The sequence below is a fragment of the Somniosus microcephalus genome, unplaced genomic scaffold, assembly GCF_052327205.1.
Source record: "Somniosus microcephalus isolate GS21.2 unplaced genomic scaffold, FLI_Smic_1.0 unresolved_chr4, whole genome shotgun sequence".
In the NCBI taxonomy this organism is placed as follows: Eukaryota; Metazoa; Chordata; class Chondrichthyes; order Squaliformes; family Somniosidae; genus Somniosus; species Somniosus microcephalus.
This window is the reverse complement of record NW_028225182.1, coordinates 8,429,693-8,443,486: the sequence shown is the minus strand read 5'-3', so window position 1 is coordinate 8,443,486 and position 13,794 is coordinate 8,429,693. Positions and strand designations below refer to the sequence as shown.

At 47.0% G+C, this 13,794-nt stretch overlaps 9 non-coding genes across 9 annotated transcripts; all 9 read left to right on the top strand.

Annotated features, from left to right (window-relative positions):
* The first annotated feature begins 553 nt into the window (after window positions 1–553).
* Window positions 554–626, top strand: trnaf-gaa (transfer RNA phenylalanine (anticodon GAA)). The gene has a single exon. It is a non-coding gene; the product is annotated as a tRNA-Phe (tRNA).
* Window positions 627–2,322: 1,696 nt separating this feature from the next.
* trnak-cuu (transfer RNA lysine (anticodon CUU)) lies at window positions 2,323–2,395 on the top strand. The gene has a single exon. It is a non-coding gene; the product is annotated as a tRNA-Lys (tRNA).
* Window positions 2,396–4,608: 2,213 nt separating this feature from the next.
* trnaf-gaa (transfer RNA phenylalanine (anticodon GAA)) lies at window positions 4,609–4,681 on the top strand. The gene has a single exon. It is a non-coding gene; the product is annotated as a tRNA-Phe (tRNA).
* Window positions 4,682–6,377: 1,696 nt separating this feature from the next.
* On the top strand, window positions 6,378–6,450 carry trnak-cuu (transfer RNA lysine (anticodon CUU)). Its single transcript has one exon. It is a non-coding gene; the product is annotated as a tRNA-Lys (tRNA).
* Window positions 6,451–7,693: 1,243 nt separating this feature from the next.
* Window positions 7,694–7,765, top strand: trnae-cuc (transfer RNA glutamic acid (anticodon CUC)). Its single transcript has one exon. It is a non-coding gene; the product is annotated as a tRNA-Glu (tRNA).
* An 891-nt stretch (window positions 7,766–8,656) lies between these two features.
* trnaf-gaa (transfer RNA phenylalanine (anticodon GAA)) lies at window positions 8,657–8,729 on the top strand. The gene has a single exon. It is a non-coding gene; the product is annotated as a tRNA-Phe (tRNA).
* Window positions 8,730–10,425: 1,696 nt separating this feature from the next.
* trnak-cuu (transfer RNA lysine (anticodon CUU)) lies at window positions 10,426–10,498 on the top strand. The gene has a single exon. It is a non-coding gene; the product is annotated as a tRNA-Lys (tRNA).
* Window positions 10,499–11,741: 1,243 nt separating this feature from the next.
* On the top strand, window positions 11,742–11,813 carry trnae-cuc (transfer RNA glutamic acid (anticodon CUC)). Its single transcript has one exon. It is a non-coding gene; the product is annotated as a tRNA-Glu (tRNA).
* Window positions 11,814–12,702: 889 nt separating this feature from the next.
* On the top strand, window positions 12,703–12,775 carry trnaf-gaa (transfer RNA phenylalanine (anticodon GAA)). The gene has a single exon. It is a non-coding gene; the product is annotated as a tRNA-Phe (tRNA).
* Window positions 12,776–13,794: the final 1,019 nt, after the last annotated feature.

The window sequence follows — 13,794 nt, the reverse complement described above, 5'->3', positions numbered from 1 at the left end:
TGCCAGTGTGAAAAATGCAAATTTTGAAACTTACCAACTTGTGCAAGCCTGGAATCAGAGAGTCCGTGGCCCGTGATAACTTGAGCATTAAGATGTTCATTAGCCCTTCCTGTATTGCTCAGTAGCCCACTGTGTGAGGAATTAAGAACCACGGGCATTTTCACTTCTGTGTCGGGCTCAGCACCATACCTGCAGCTGAAGATTGAACTTGATTTGGCTCGTGATCAGTGCGGCTCAGTGAGACTTCGGCCCGTCTCTCCCTTCACAACCCATCAGTGTGGAGAAAAGAACAGGGAATTTTACACATGTGTTGTGCTCTGTAACTTTATTTGAACATGTCATTGCATTTCACGCTGTGTCCAACACGGTGAGGTCCCCCGTGCTGTGTCAGCATTGTATCTTTATCAACGCTGCAGCTTCACATTAACACAACCTGAGCTCCGAGATCTGGTCGGGTCACATTGCCCGAAGTGAGGAATGAGCGAGAGGGGCAATTCCACCCGGGGATAGAAAATCCGCCAGAAGAACGACAGAATACAGCCTTGAATATGAAGCCAAAATAGCTCAGTTGGGAGAGCGATAGACTGAAGATTTAAAGGTCCCTGGTTCGATCCCGGGTTTCGGCAGATTTTAGTTAGTTTCTGTCTCCTTCACTACAAGAGGAGCGAATGAAGAGAAATTTTACGCTCCTGATGCCGCGTTTCCTAAACGAATGGGAGTGAAACCACATCGGACATGCTGGATCCGGCTCCAACCGTCCGCTGCAGGTTCGAATCCAGTCGGGGTCCCGCCGTCTGCTTTTATACCGGAACAGTATTTGTGGGAGGGGCTGTGGTGCGATAGTAAATTTTAGAATGAGGTTTGTTAGACCATAGAGCTGCCTTTCTGTTAGTTTCGATTTACACTCTGCCCAGTTGTATATACGAACAGTTAACAATGTTTAACCGATGCAGTGTGTTCAATGATTGTGCAGTAACTCGGTCACCCAGTGTGAGGCTGAAAGACAATCTCGCAGCCTGGGTTCGAGCCTGGCCAACGAGAGCGTTGTGGCCGGGTAGCTCAGTTGGTGAAAGCCTGGTGCTAATAACGACAAGGTCGCGATTTCGATCCCCGTACTGGCCATCAGGATGTTTTCATAATTTTACGCTTTTCCCGCACATTTCAAATACAAACTTTATAAGGAAGCCAATGCACACAGACTCTCATGGGGGATTTATTTGGATAACATCCATTGCACCTTTGCCACCGGGGCTGAGAGACACATCTTTCTGTTTATTTGTCTTTCTGGGTTTGCTGTTGAATGTTGAACAGGCGGCCTGTTCCCGATAAGGGTAACAGGCAGGTAATAGACAGACAGAGCAGCTCTGACCACGCGAGATGGGCAAAAGCCTTCAGTTCAGGACAAATGCATCAATGAAATGTTCGCCGGCACCGAGAGAGACAACATCCAGAGAAAACCACTGAAGGAAATCGATTTCAAGTGGATGCCTACCCGCACTTGGTGCCGTGCTTTCGCGAACACGTCTTTTGTGTTCTCATGTAAAAAGTATCATTTTGTCCGAACAGTTTGCCTGGCACAAAAGGATCTGAATTGCACTGGAGCAAGCAGGAAACACTGCGTTGCTGTGCTTGCTGGCAGGAGACTTGCAGCTTTTCTGGTGATCTAGTGGTTAGGATTCAGGCACCTTCATCTGCCGCGGCCCGGGTTCGATTCCCGGTCAGGAAACAGTGCGTTTTGGGGCTGTTTGAATTGCCGCCATACAACGCTGAAATAGCTCATTTGGGAGATCGATTAGATTTGAACATGCGGACTTTCGGATCTGGAGTCAGATGCGCTACCGCTGCGCCATGAGGTCCACAACATAAGCACGAATGTTCGTAGTTTGTATACATACACGTTCCACAAACATTGTTTCATTCCTCCTGCCTTCTCCTGATTCCTCAGTATCATGCACAAAAGCGCCTGATGCCCTCATTTGTTTAAAGCAACAAGCAGACACAAACACAGGTATTCATTCAAAATCTACCCGCAGGTGGCCACAGACACAATAAACAGAGCCAGAGAGACAGACAGAATCGGGAATCTCCGGGAAATAGACAAGAGATATTGACAAGGACTAAAGCGATTTGCGATCAGAAATTTGCCTGAACCCCTGTGGTTAATGAAAGGGATTTTGCTGCTTGAGTTCCTTATACGCCTTGGGCTTCTGGAGAACTTGTTTCGTAGTTTGCAGAAACGCGGCTCAGACATGCTGTTGTGACCGGGCCGGAGCCACAAGGTTCCTGACTGCAATCAGCGACAAGGCAATATTGCATCAACAGGCCCGGCTAGCTCAGGCGGTAGAGCATGAGACTCTTAATCTCAGGGTCGTGGGTTCGAGCCCCACGTTGGGCGGTAGTTATAATGTTAAACTTTTATGTTGCTTTCAAAGCGTCATTAATTAAGCGATATCCTTGTTTTGCACAATGAAAGAAATGCGAACTGAGAAAATACTGCAGATGCTGGAAATATGAATTGAAACAGAAAATGCTGGAGATACTCAGCAGGTCAGGCAGCATCAGCGAAGAGAGAAACAGAGGTAACGTTTCAAGTCGATAACCTTTCGTCAGAACTGGAAAAAAAAGGTAATGGAACAGATTTTTAAGCAGTGCAGGGGATTCAATGAGATCATGGCTGATCTCCTGCCTCAATTCCACTCCCCGGCCCTATCGCCATATCCCTTGATGCCCTTACCAGTCAGAAATCACCCACTTCTGTTTTGAATATACCCAATAACTGAGCCTCCACAGCACTCTGGGGAAGAGAATTCCAAAGATTCGCCACTCTCTGTGTGAAGAAATGTCTTCTCTCAGTCCTGAATGGCCTAACCTTTATCCTGAGGCTGTGTCCGCTGGTTCTAGACTCCCCAGCCAAGGGAATCATTCTCCCAGCATCCAACCGATCAAACCCTGTAATAATTTTGCATGCTTCATGAGATCCCCTCTCATTCTTCCGAATTCAAGAGATTACAGGCCTAGTTTACTCAATCTCTTAACACAACCGCTTCCCCGAGGCATGGCTAGTTCTGGAGCACACGCTTTTAGTGCTGCAGACGGAGTGTTGTCGGAGCTCATTGCATTTGCTGTAACTAATGAGCTCAGCTGTTTCTTAATATCGCTTGGAATTAATCAAATTGAATGAAGTCTGGCTTCTCTCAGGATGGTTACAGACACTTCAGCTTTGTCTTTTGTATTCATCCATCTTTTCTGTTTATTTACTCTATCTTATCGTTTTCTTGATTTTAAAACCCTCTGTCAAATTTCCTCTTAGCCGTCTATGCTCTAAGGAGAACAGCTCCAACTTCTCTGGTCTATCCACGTAATGGCAATCGTTCATCACTGGAACCAATGCATCAATGAATTGTTCACCCAGCACCGAGAGAGACAACATCCAGAGAAAAACACAGGAGGAAATCGATTTCAAGTGGATGCCTACCCGCACTTGGTGCCGTGCTTTCGCGAACACGTCTGTTGAGTTCTCATGTAAAAAATATAATTTTGTCCGAACAGTTTGCCTGGCGCGAAAGGATCTGAATTGCAAAGGAGCAGGCATGAAAAGCTGCGTTGATGTGCTTGCTGCCAGGAGGCTGGCTGCAGCTTCCCTGGTGGTCTAGTGGTTAGGATTCGGCACTTTCATCTGCCAGCGGCCCGGGTTCGATTCCCGGTCAGGGAACAGTGCGTTTTGGGGCTGTTTGAATTGCCACCATGCAACGCACCCTTACGGAGCAATGCTCCGCCCCTGATTCAACTTTCCACACCGCTGCTCAACATCACTCTTCATACAGCGATATAAAATACACATCCTTGATTTCTGTAAAATGCGTGCTGTTTCAAAGTCAGCAGGAATTGATTTCTGTCAAATTTAGGCTGGCTGACTTTAAATGTTGCCAACATTTAACTGCAGCTCACAGTGTCAGGGCAGTCACGGTTTTCATCAATCTTCTGTGTATCTTCTTGCCCACTGCATCTCCCTAACAAACTTAGCTTATCAAAGGCACGGCAATCGATTCATTCATTGCCAGTGTGAAAAATGCAAATTTTGAAACTTACCAACTTGTGCAAGCCTGGAATCAGAGAGTCCGTGGCCCGTGATAACTTGAGCATTAAGATGTTCATTAGCCCTTCCTGTATTGCTCAGTAGCCCACTGTGTGAGGAATTAAGAACCACGGGCATTTTCACTTCTGTGTCGGGCTCAGCACCATACCTGCAGCTGAAGATTGAACTTGATTTGGCTCGTGATCAGTGCGGCTCAGTGAGACTTCGGCCCGTCTCTCCCTTCACAACCCATCAGTGTGGAGAAAAGAACAGGGAATTTTACACATGTGTTGTGCTCTGTAACTTTATTTGAACATGTCATTGCATTTCACGCTGTGTCCAACACGGTGAGGTCCCCCGTGCTGTGTCAGCATTGTATCTTTATCAACGCTGCAGCTTCACATTAACACAACCTGAGCTCCGAGATCTGGTCGGGTCACATTGCCCGAAGTGAGGAATGAGCGAGAGGGGCAATTCCACCCGGGGATAGAAAATCCGCCAGAAGAACGACAGAATACAGCCTTGAATGTGAAGCCAAAATAGCTCAGTTGGGAGAGCGATAGACTGAAGATTTAAAGGTCCCTGGTTCGATCCCGGGTTTCGGCAGATTTTAGTTAGTTTCTGTCTCCTTCACTACAAGAGGAGCGAATGAAGAGAAATTTTACGCTCCTGATGCCGCGTTTCCTAAACGAATGGGAGTGAAACCACATCGGACATGCTGGATCCGGCTCCAACCGTCCGCTGCAGGTTCGAATCCAGTCGGGGTCCCGCCGTCTGCTTTTATACCGGAACAGTATTTGTGGGAGGGGCTGTGGTGCGATAGTAAATTTTAGAATGAGGTTTGTTAGACCATAGAGCTGCCTTTCTGTTAGTTTCGATTTACACTCTGCCCAGTTGTATATACGAACAGTTAACAATGTTTAACCGATGCAGTGTGTTCAATGATTGTGCAGTAACTCGGTCACCCAGTGTGAGGCTGAAAGACAATCTCGCAGCCTGGGTTCGAGCCTGGCCAACGAGAGCGTTGTGGCCGGGTAGCTCAGTTGGTGAAAGCCTGGTGCTAATAACGACAAGGTCGCGATTTCGATCCCCGTACTGGCCATCAGGATGTTTTCATAATTTTACGCTTTTCCCGCACATTTCAAATACAAACTTTATAAGGAAGCCAATGCACACAGACTCTCATGGGGGATTTATTTGGATAACATCCATTGCACCTTTGCCACCGGGGCTGAGAGACACATCTTTCTGTTTATTTGTCTTTCTGGGTTTGCTGTTGAATGTTGAACAGGCGGCCTGTTCCCGATAAGGGTAACAGGCAGGTAATAGACAGACAGAGCAGCTCTGACCACGCGAGATGGGCAAAAGCCTTCAGTTCAGGACAAATGCATCAATGAAATGTTCGCCGGCACCGAGAGAGACAACATCCAGAGAAAACCACTGAAGGAAATCGATTTCAAGTGGATGCCTACCCGCACTTGGTGCCGTGCTTTCGCGAACACGTCTTTTGTGTTCTCATGTAAAAAGTATCATTTTGTCCGAACAGTTTGCCTGGCACAAAAGGATCTGAATTGCACTGGAGCAAGCAGGAAACACTGCGTTGCTGTGCTTGCTGGCAGGAGACTTGCAGCTTTTCTGGTGATCTAGTGGTTAGGATTCAGGCACCTTCATCTGCCGCGGCCCGGGTTCGATTCCCGGTCAGGAAACAGTGCGTTTTGGGGCTGTTTGAATTGCCGCCATACAACGCTGAAATAGCTCATTTGGGAGATCGATTAGATTTGAACATACAGACTTTCGGATCTGGAGTCAGATGCGCTACCGCTGCGCCATGAGGTCCACAACATAAGCACGAATGTTCGTAGTTTGTATACATACACGTTCCACAAACACTGTTTCATTCCTCCTGCCTTCTCCTGATTCCTCAGTATCATGCACAAAAGCGCCTGATGCCCTCATTTGTTTAAAGCAACAAGCAGACACAAACACAGGTATTCATTCAAAATCTACCCGCAGGTGGCCACAGACACAATAAACAGAGCCAGAGAGACAGACAGAATCGGGAATCTCCGGGAAATAGACAAGAGATATTGACAAGGACTAAAGCGATTTGCGATCAGAAATTTGCCTGAACCCCTGTGGTTAATGAAAGGGATTTTGCTGCTTGAGTTCCTTATACGCCTTGGGCTTCTGGAGAACTTGTTTCGTAGTTTGCAGAAACGCGGCTCAGACATGCTGTTGTGACCGGGCCGGAGCCACAAGGTTCCTGACTGCAATCAGCGACAAGGCAATATTGCATCAACAGGCCCGGCTAGCTCAGGCGGTAGAGCATGAGACTCTTAATCTCAGGGTCGTGGGTTCGAGCCCCACGTTGGGCGGTAGTTATAATGTTAAACTTTTATGTTGCTTTCAAAGCGTCATTAATTAAGCGATATCCTTGTTTTGCACAATGAAAGAAATGCGAACTGAGAAAATACTGCAGATGCTGGAAATATGAATTGAAACAGAAAATGCTGGAGATACTCAGCAGGTCAGGCAGCATCAGCGAAGAGAGAAACAGAGGTAACGTTTCAAGTCGATAACCTTTCGTCAGAACTGGAAAAAAAAGGTAATGGAACAGATTTTTAAGCAGTGCAGGGGATTCAATGAGATCATGGCTGATCTCCTGCCTCAATTCCACTCCCCGGCCCTATCGCCATATCCCTTGATGCCCTTACCAGTCAGAAATCACCCACTTCTGTTTTGAATATACCCAATAACTGAGCCTCCACAGCACTCTGGGGAAGAGAATTCCAAAGATTCGCCACTCTCTGTGTGAAGAAATGTCTTCTCTCAGTCCTGAATGGCCTAACCTTTATCCTGAGGCTGTGTCCGCTGGTTCTAGACTCCCCAGCCAAGGGAATCATTCTCCCAGCATCCAACCGATCAAACCCTGTAATAATTTTGCATGCTTCATGAGATCCCCTCTCATTCTTCCGAATTCAAGAGATTACAGGCCTAGTTTACTCAATCTCTTAACACAACCGCTTCCCCGAGGCATGGCTAGTTCTGGAGCACACGCTTTTAGTGCTGCAGACGGAGTGTTGTCGGAGCTCATTGCATTTGCTGTAACTAATGAGCTCAGCTGTTTCTTAATATCGCTTGGAATTAATCAAATTGAATGAAGTCTGGCTTCTCTCAGGATGGTTACAGACACTTCAGCTTTGTCTTTTGTATTCATCCATCTTTTCTGTTTATTTACTCTATCTTATCGTTTTCTTGATTTTAAAACCCTCTGTCAAATTTCCTCTTAGCCGTCTATGCTCTAAGGAGAACAGCTCCAACTTCTCTGGTCTATCCACGTAATGGCAATCGTTCATCACTGGAACCAATGCATCAATGAATTGTTCACCCAGCACCGAGAGAGACAACATCCAGAGAAAAACACAGGAGGAAATCGATTTCAAGTGGATGCCTACCCGCACTTGGTGCCGTGCTTTCGCGAACACGTCTGTTGTGTTCTCATGTAAAAAATATAATTTTGTCCGAACAGTTTGCCTGGCGCGAAAGGATCTGAATTGCAAAGGAGCAGGCATGAAAAGCTGCGTTGATGTGCTTGCTGCCAGGAGGCTGGCTGCAGCTTCCCTGGTGGTCTAGTGGTTAGGATTCGGCACTCTCACTGCCGCGGCCCGGGTTCGATTCCCGGTCAGGGAACAGTGCGTTTTGGGGCTGTTTGAATTGCCACCATGCAATGCACCCTTACGGAGCAATGCTCCGCCCCTGATTCAACTTTCCACACCGCTGCTCAACATCACTCTTCATACAGCGATATAAAATACACATCCTTGATTTCTGTAAAATGCGTGCTGTTTCAAAGTCAGCAGGAATTGATTTCTGTCAAATTTAGACTGGCTGACTTTAAATGTTGCCAACATTTAACTGCAGCTCACAGTGTCAGGGCAGTCACGGTTTTCATCAATCTTCTGTGTATCTTCTTGCCCACTGCATCTCCCTAACAAACTTAGCTTATCAAAGGCACGGCAATCGATTCATTCATTGCCAGTGTGAAAAATGCAAATTTTGAAACTTACCAACTTGTGCAAGCCTGGAATCAGAGAGTCCGTGGCCCGTGATAACTTGAGCATTAAGATGTTCATTAGCCCTTCCTGTATTGCTCAGTAGCCCACTGTGTGAGGAATTAAGAACCACGGGCATTTTCACTTCTGTGTCGGGCTCAGCACCATACCTGCAGCTGAAGATTGAACTTGATTTGGCTCGTGATCAGTGCGGCTCAGTGAGACTTCGGCCCGTCTCTCCCTTCACAACCCATCAGTGTGGAGAAAAGAACAGGGAATTTTACACATGTGTTGTGCTCTGTGACTTTATTTGAACATGTCATTTCACGCTGTGTCCAACACGGTGAGGTCCCCCGTGCTGTGTCAGCATTGTATCTTTATCAACGCTGCAGCTTTACATTAACACAACCTGAGCTCCGAGATCTGGTCGGGTCACATTGCCCGAAGTGAGGAATGAGCGAGAGGGGCAATTCCACCCGGGGATAGAAAATCCGCCAGAAGAACGACAGAATACAGCCTTGAATGTGAAGCCAAAATAGCTCAGTTGGGAGAGCGATAGACTGAAGATTTAAAGGTCCCTGGTTCGATCCCGGGTTTCGGCAGATTTTAGTTAGTTTCTGTCTCCTTCACTACAAGAGGAGCGAATGAAGAGAAATTTTACGCTCCTGATGCCGCGTTTCCTAAACGAATGGGAGTGAAACCACATCGGACATGCTGGATCCGGCTCCAACCGTCCGCTGCAGGTTCGAATCCAGTCGGGGTCCCGCCGTCTGCTTTTATACCGGAACAGTATTTGTGGGAGGGGCTGTGGTGCGATAGTAAATTTTAGAATGAGGTTTGTTAGACCATAGAGCTGCCTTTCTGTTAGTTTCGATTTACACTCTGCCCAGTTGTATATACGAACAGTTAACAATGTTTAACCGATGCAGTGTGTTCAATGATTGTGCAGTAACTCGGTCACCCAGTGTGAGGCTGAAAGACAATCTCGCAGCCTGGGTTCGAGCCTGGCCAACGAGAGCGTTGTGGCCGGGTAGCTCAGTTGGTGAAAGCCTGGTGCTAATAACGACAAGGTCGCGATTTCGATCCCCGTACTGGCCATCAGGATGTTTTCATAATTTTACGCTTTTCCCGCACATTTCAAATACAAACTTTATAAGGAAGCCAATGCACACAGACTCTCATGGGGGATTTATTTGGATAACATCCATTGCACCTTTGCCACCGGGGCTGAGAGACACATCTTTCTGTTTATTTGTCTTTCTGGGTTTGCTGTTGAATGTTGAACAGGCGGCCTGTTCCCGATAAGGGTAACAGGCAGGTAATAGACAGACAGAGCAGCTCTGACCACGCGAGATGGGCAAAAGCCTTCAGTTCAGGACAAATGCATCAATGAAATGTTCGCCGGCACCGAGAGAGACAACATCCAGAGAAAACCACTGAAGGAAATCGATTTCAAGTGGATGCCTACCCGCACTTGGTGCCGTGCTTTCGCGAACACGTCTTTTGTGTTCTCATGTAAAAAGTATCATTTTGTCCGAACAGTTTGCCTGGCACAAAAGGATCTGAATTGCACTGGAGCAAGCAGGAAACACTGCGTTGCTGTGCTTGCTGGCAGGAGACTTGCAGCTTTTCTGGTGATCTAGTGGTTAGGATTCAGGCACTTTCATCTGCCGCGGCCCGGGTTCGATTCCCGGTCAGGAAACAGTGCGTTTTGGGGCTGTTTGAATTGCCGCCATACAACGCTGAAATAGCTCATTTGGGAGATCGATTAGATTTGAACATGCAGACTTTCGGATCTGGAGTCAGATGCGCTACCGCTGCGCCATGAGGTCCACAACATAAGCACGGATGTTCGTAGTTTGTATACATACACGTTCCACAAACACTGTTTCATTCCTCCTGCCTTCTCCTGATTCCTCAGTATCATGCACAAAAGCGCCTGATGCCCTCATTTGTTTAAAGCAACAAGCAGACACAAACACAGGTATTCATTCAAAATCTACCCGCAGGTGGCCACAGACACAATAAACAGAGCCAGAGAGACAGACAGAATCGGGAATCTCCGGGAAATAGACAAGAGATATTGACAAGGACTAAAGCGATTTGCGATCAGAAATTTGCCTGAACCCCTGTGGTTAATGAAAGGGATTTTGCTGCTTGAGTTCCTTATACGCCTTGGGCTTCTGGAGAACTTGTTTCGTAGTTTGCAGAAACGCGGCTCAGACATGCTGTTGTGACCGGGCCGGAGCCACAAGGTTCCTGACTGCAATCAGCGACAAGGCAATATTGCATCAACAGGCCCGGCTAGCTCAGTCGGTAGAGCATGAGACTCTTAATCTCAGGGTCGTGGGTTCGAGCCCCACGTTGGGCGGTAGTTATAATGTTAAACTTTTATGTTGCTTTCAAAGCGTCATTAATTAAGCGATATCCTTGTTTTGCACAATGAAAGAAATGCGAACTGAGAAAATACTGCAGATGCTGGAAATATGAATTGAAACAGAAAATGCTGGAGATACTCAGCAGGTCAGGCAGCATCAGCGAAGAGAGAAACAGAGGTAACGTTTCAAGTCGATAACCTTTCGTCAGAACTGGAAAAAAAAGGTAATGGAACAGATTTTTAAGCAGTGCAGGGGATTCAATGAGATCATGGCTGATCTCCTGCCTCAATTCCACTCCCCGGCCCTATCGCCATATCCCTTGATGCCCTTACCAGTCAGAAATCACCCACTTCTGTTTTGAATATACCCAATAACTGAGCCTCCACAGCACTCTGGGGAAGAGAATTCCAAAGATTCACCACTCTCTGTGTGAAGAAATGTTTTCTCTCAGTCCTGAATGGCCTAACCTTTATCCTGAGGCTGTGTCCGCTGGTTCTAGACTCCCCAGCCAAGGGAATCATTCTCCCAGCATCCAACCGATCAAACCCTGTAATAATTTTGCATGCTTCATGAGATCCCCTCTCATTATTCCGAATTCAAGAGATTACAGGCCTAGTTTACTCAATCTCTTAACACAACCGCTTCCCCGAGGCATGGCTAGTTCTGGAGCACACGCTTTTAGTGCTGCAGACGGAGTGTTGTCGGAGCTCATTGCATTTGCTGTAACTAATGAGCTCAGCTGTTTCTTAATATCGCTTGGAATTAATCAAATTGAATGAAGTCTGGCTTCTCTCAGGATGGTTACAGACACTTCAGCTTTGTCTTTTGTATTCATCCATCTTTTCTGTTTATTTACTCTATCTTATCGTTTTCTTGATTTTAAAACCCTCTGTCAAATTTCCTCTTAGCCGTCTATGCTCTAAGGAGAACAGCTCCAACTTCTCTGGTCTATCCACGTAACGGCAATCGTTCATCACTGGAACCAATGCATCAATGAATTGTTCACCCAGCACCGAGAGAGACAACATCCAGAGAAAAACACAGGAGGAAATCGATTTCAAGTGGATGCCTACCCGCACTTGGTGCCGTGCTTTCGCGAACACGTCTGTTGTGTTCTCATGTAAAAAATATAATTTTGTCCGAACAGTTTGCCTGGCGCGAAAGGATCTGAATTGCAAAGGAGCAGGCATGAAAAGCTGCGTTGATGTGCTTGCTGCCAGGAGGCTGGCTGCAGCTTCCCTGGTGGTCTAGTGGTTAGGATTCGGCACTCTCACTGCCGCGGCCCGGGTTCGATTCCCGGTCAGGGAACAGTGCGTTTTGGGGCTGTTTGAATTGCCACCATGCAACGCACCCTTACGGAGCAATGCTCCGCCCCTGATTCAACTTTCCACACCGCTGCTCAACATCACTCTTCATACAGCGATATAAAATATACATCCTTGATTTCTGTAAAATGCGTGCTGTTTCAAAGTCAGCAGGAATTGATTTCTGTCAAATTTAGACTGGCTGACTTTAAATGTTGCCAACATTTAACTGCAGCTCACAGTGTCAGGGCAGTCACGGTTTTCATCAGTCTTCTGTGTATCTTCTTGCCCACTGCATCTCCCTAACAAACTTAGCTTATCAAAGGCACGGCAATCGATTCATTCATTGCCAGTGTGAAAAATGCAAATTTTGAAACTTACCAACTTGTGCAAGCCTGGAATCAGAGAGTCCGTGATAACTTGAGCATTAAGATGTTCATTAGCCCTTCCTGTATTGCTCAGTAGCCCACTGTGTGAGGAATTAAGAACCACGGGCATTTTCACTTCTGTGTCGGGCTCAGCACCATACCTGCAGCTGAAGATTGAACTTGATTTGGCTCGTGATCAGTGCGGCTCAGTGAGACTTCGGCCCGTCTCTCCCTTCACAACCCATCAGTGTGGAGAAAAGAACAGGGAATTTTACACATGTGTTGTGCTCTGTAACTTTATTTGAACATGTCATTGCATTTCACGCTGTGTCCAACACGGTGAGGTCCCCCGTGCTGTGTCAGCATTGTATCTTTATCAACGCTGCAGCTTCACATTAACACAACCTGAGCTCCGAGATCTGGTCGGGTCACATTGCCCGAAGTGAGGAATGAGCGAGAGGGGCAATTCCACCCGGGGATAGAAAATCCGCCAGAAGAACGACAGAATACAGCCTTGAATGTGAAGCCAAAATAGCTCAGTTGGGAGAGCGATAGACTGAAGATTTAAAGGTCCCTGGTTCGATCCCGGGTTTCGGCAGATTTTAGTTAGTTTCTGTCTCCTTCACTACAAGAGGAGCGAATGAAGAGAAATTTTACGCTCCTGATGCCGCGTTTCCTAAACGAATGGGAGTGAAACCACATCGGACATGCTGGATCCGGCTCCAACCGTCCGCTGCAGGTTCGAATCCAGTCGGGGTCCCGCCGTCTGCTTTTATACCGGAACAGTATTTGTGGGAGGGGCTGTGGTGCGATAGTAAATTTTAGAATGAGGTTTGTTAGACCATAGAGCTGCCTTTCTGTTAGTTTCGATTTACACTCTGCCCAGTTGTATATACGAACAGTTAACAATGTTTAACCGATGCAGTGTGTTCAATGATTGTGCAGTAACTCGGTCACCCAGTGTGAGGCTGAAAGACAATCTCGCAGCCTGGGTTCGAGCCTGGCCAACGAGAGCGTTGTGGCCGGGTAGCTCAGTTGGTGAAAGCCTGGTGCTAATAACGACAAGGTCGCGATTTCGATCCCCGTACTGGCCATCAGGATGTTTTCATAATTTTACGCTTTTCCCGCACATTTCAAATACAAACTTTATAAGGAAGCCAATGCACACAGACTCTCATGGGGGATTTATTTGGATAACATCCATTGCACCTTTGCCACCGGGGCTGAGAGACACATCTTTCTGTTTATTTGTCTTTCTGGGTTTGCTGTTGAATGTTGAACAGGCGGCCTGTTCCCGATAAGGGTAACAGGCAGGTAATAGACAGACAGAGCAGCTCTGACCACGCGAGATGGGCAAAAGCCTTCAGTTCAGGACAAATGCATCAATGAAATGTTCGCCGGCACCGAGAGAGACAACATCCAGAGAAAACCACTGAAGGAAATCGATTTCAAGTGGATGCCTACCCGCACTTGGTGCCGTGCTTTCGCGAACACGTCTTTTGTGTTCTCATGTAAAAAGTATCATTTTGTCCGAACAGTTTGCCTGGCACAAAAGGATCTGAATTGCACTGGAGCAAGCAGGAAACACTGCGTTGCTGTGCTTGCTGGCAGGAGACT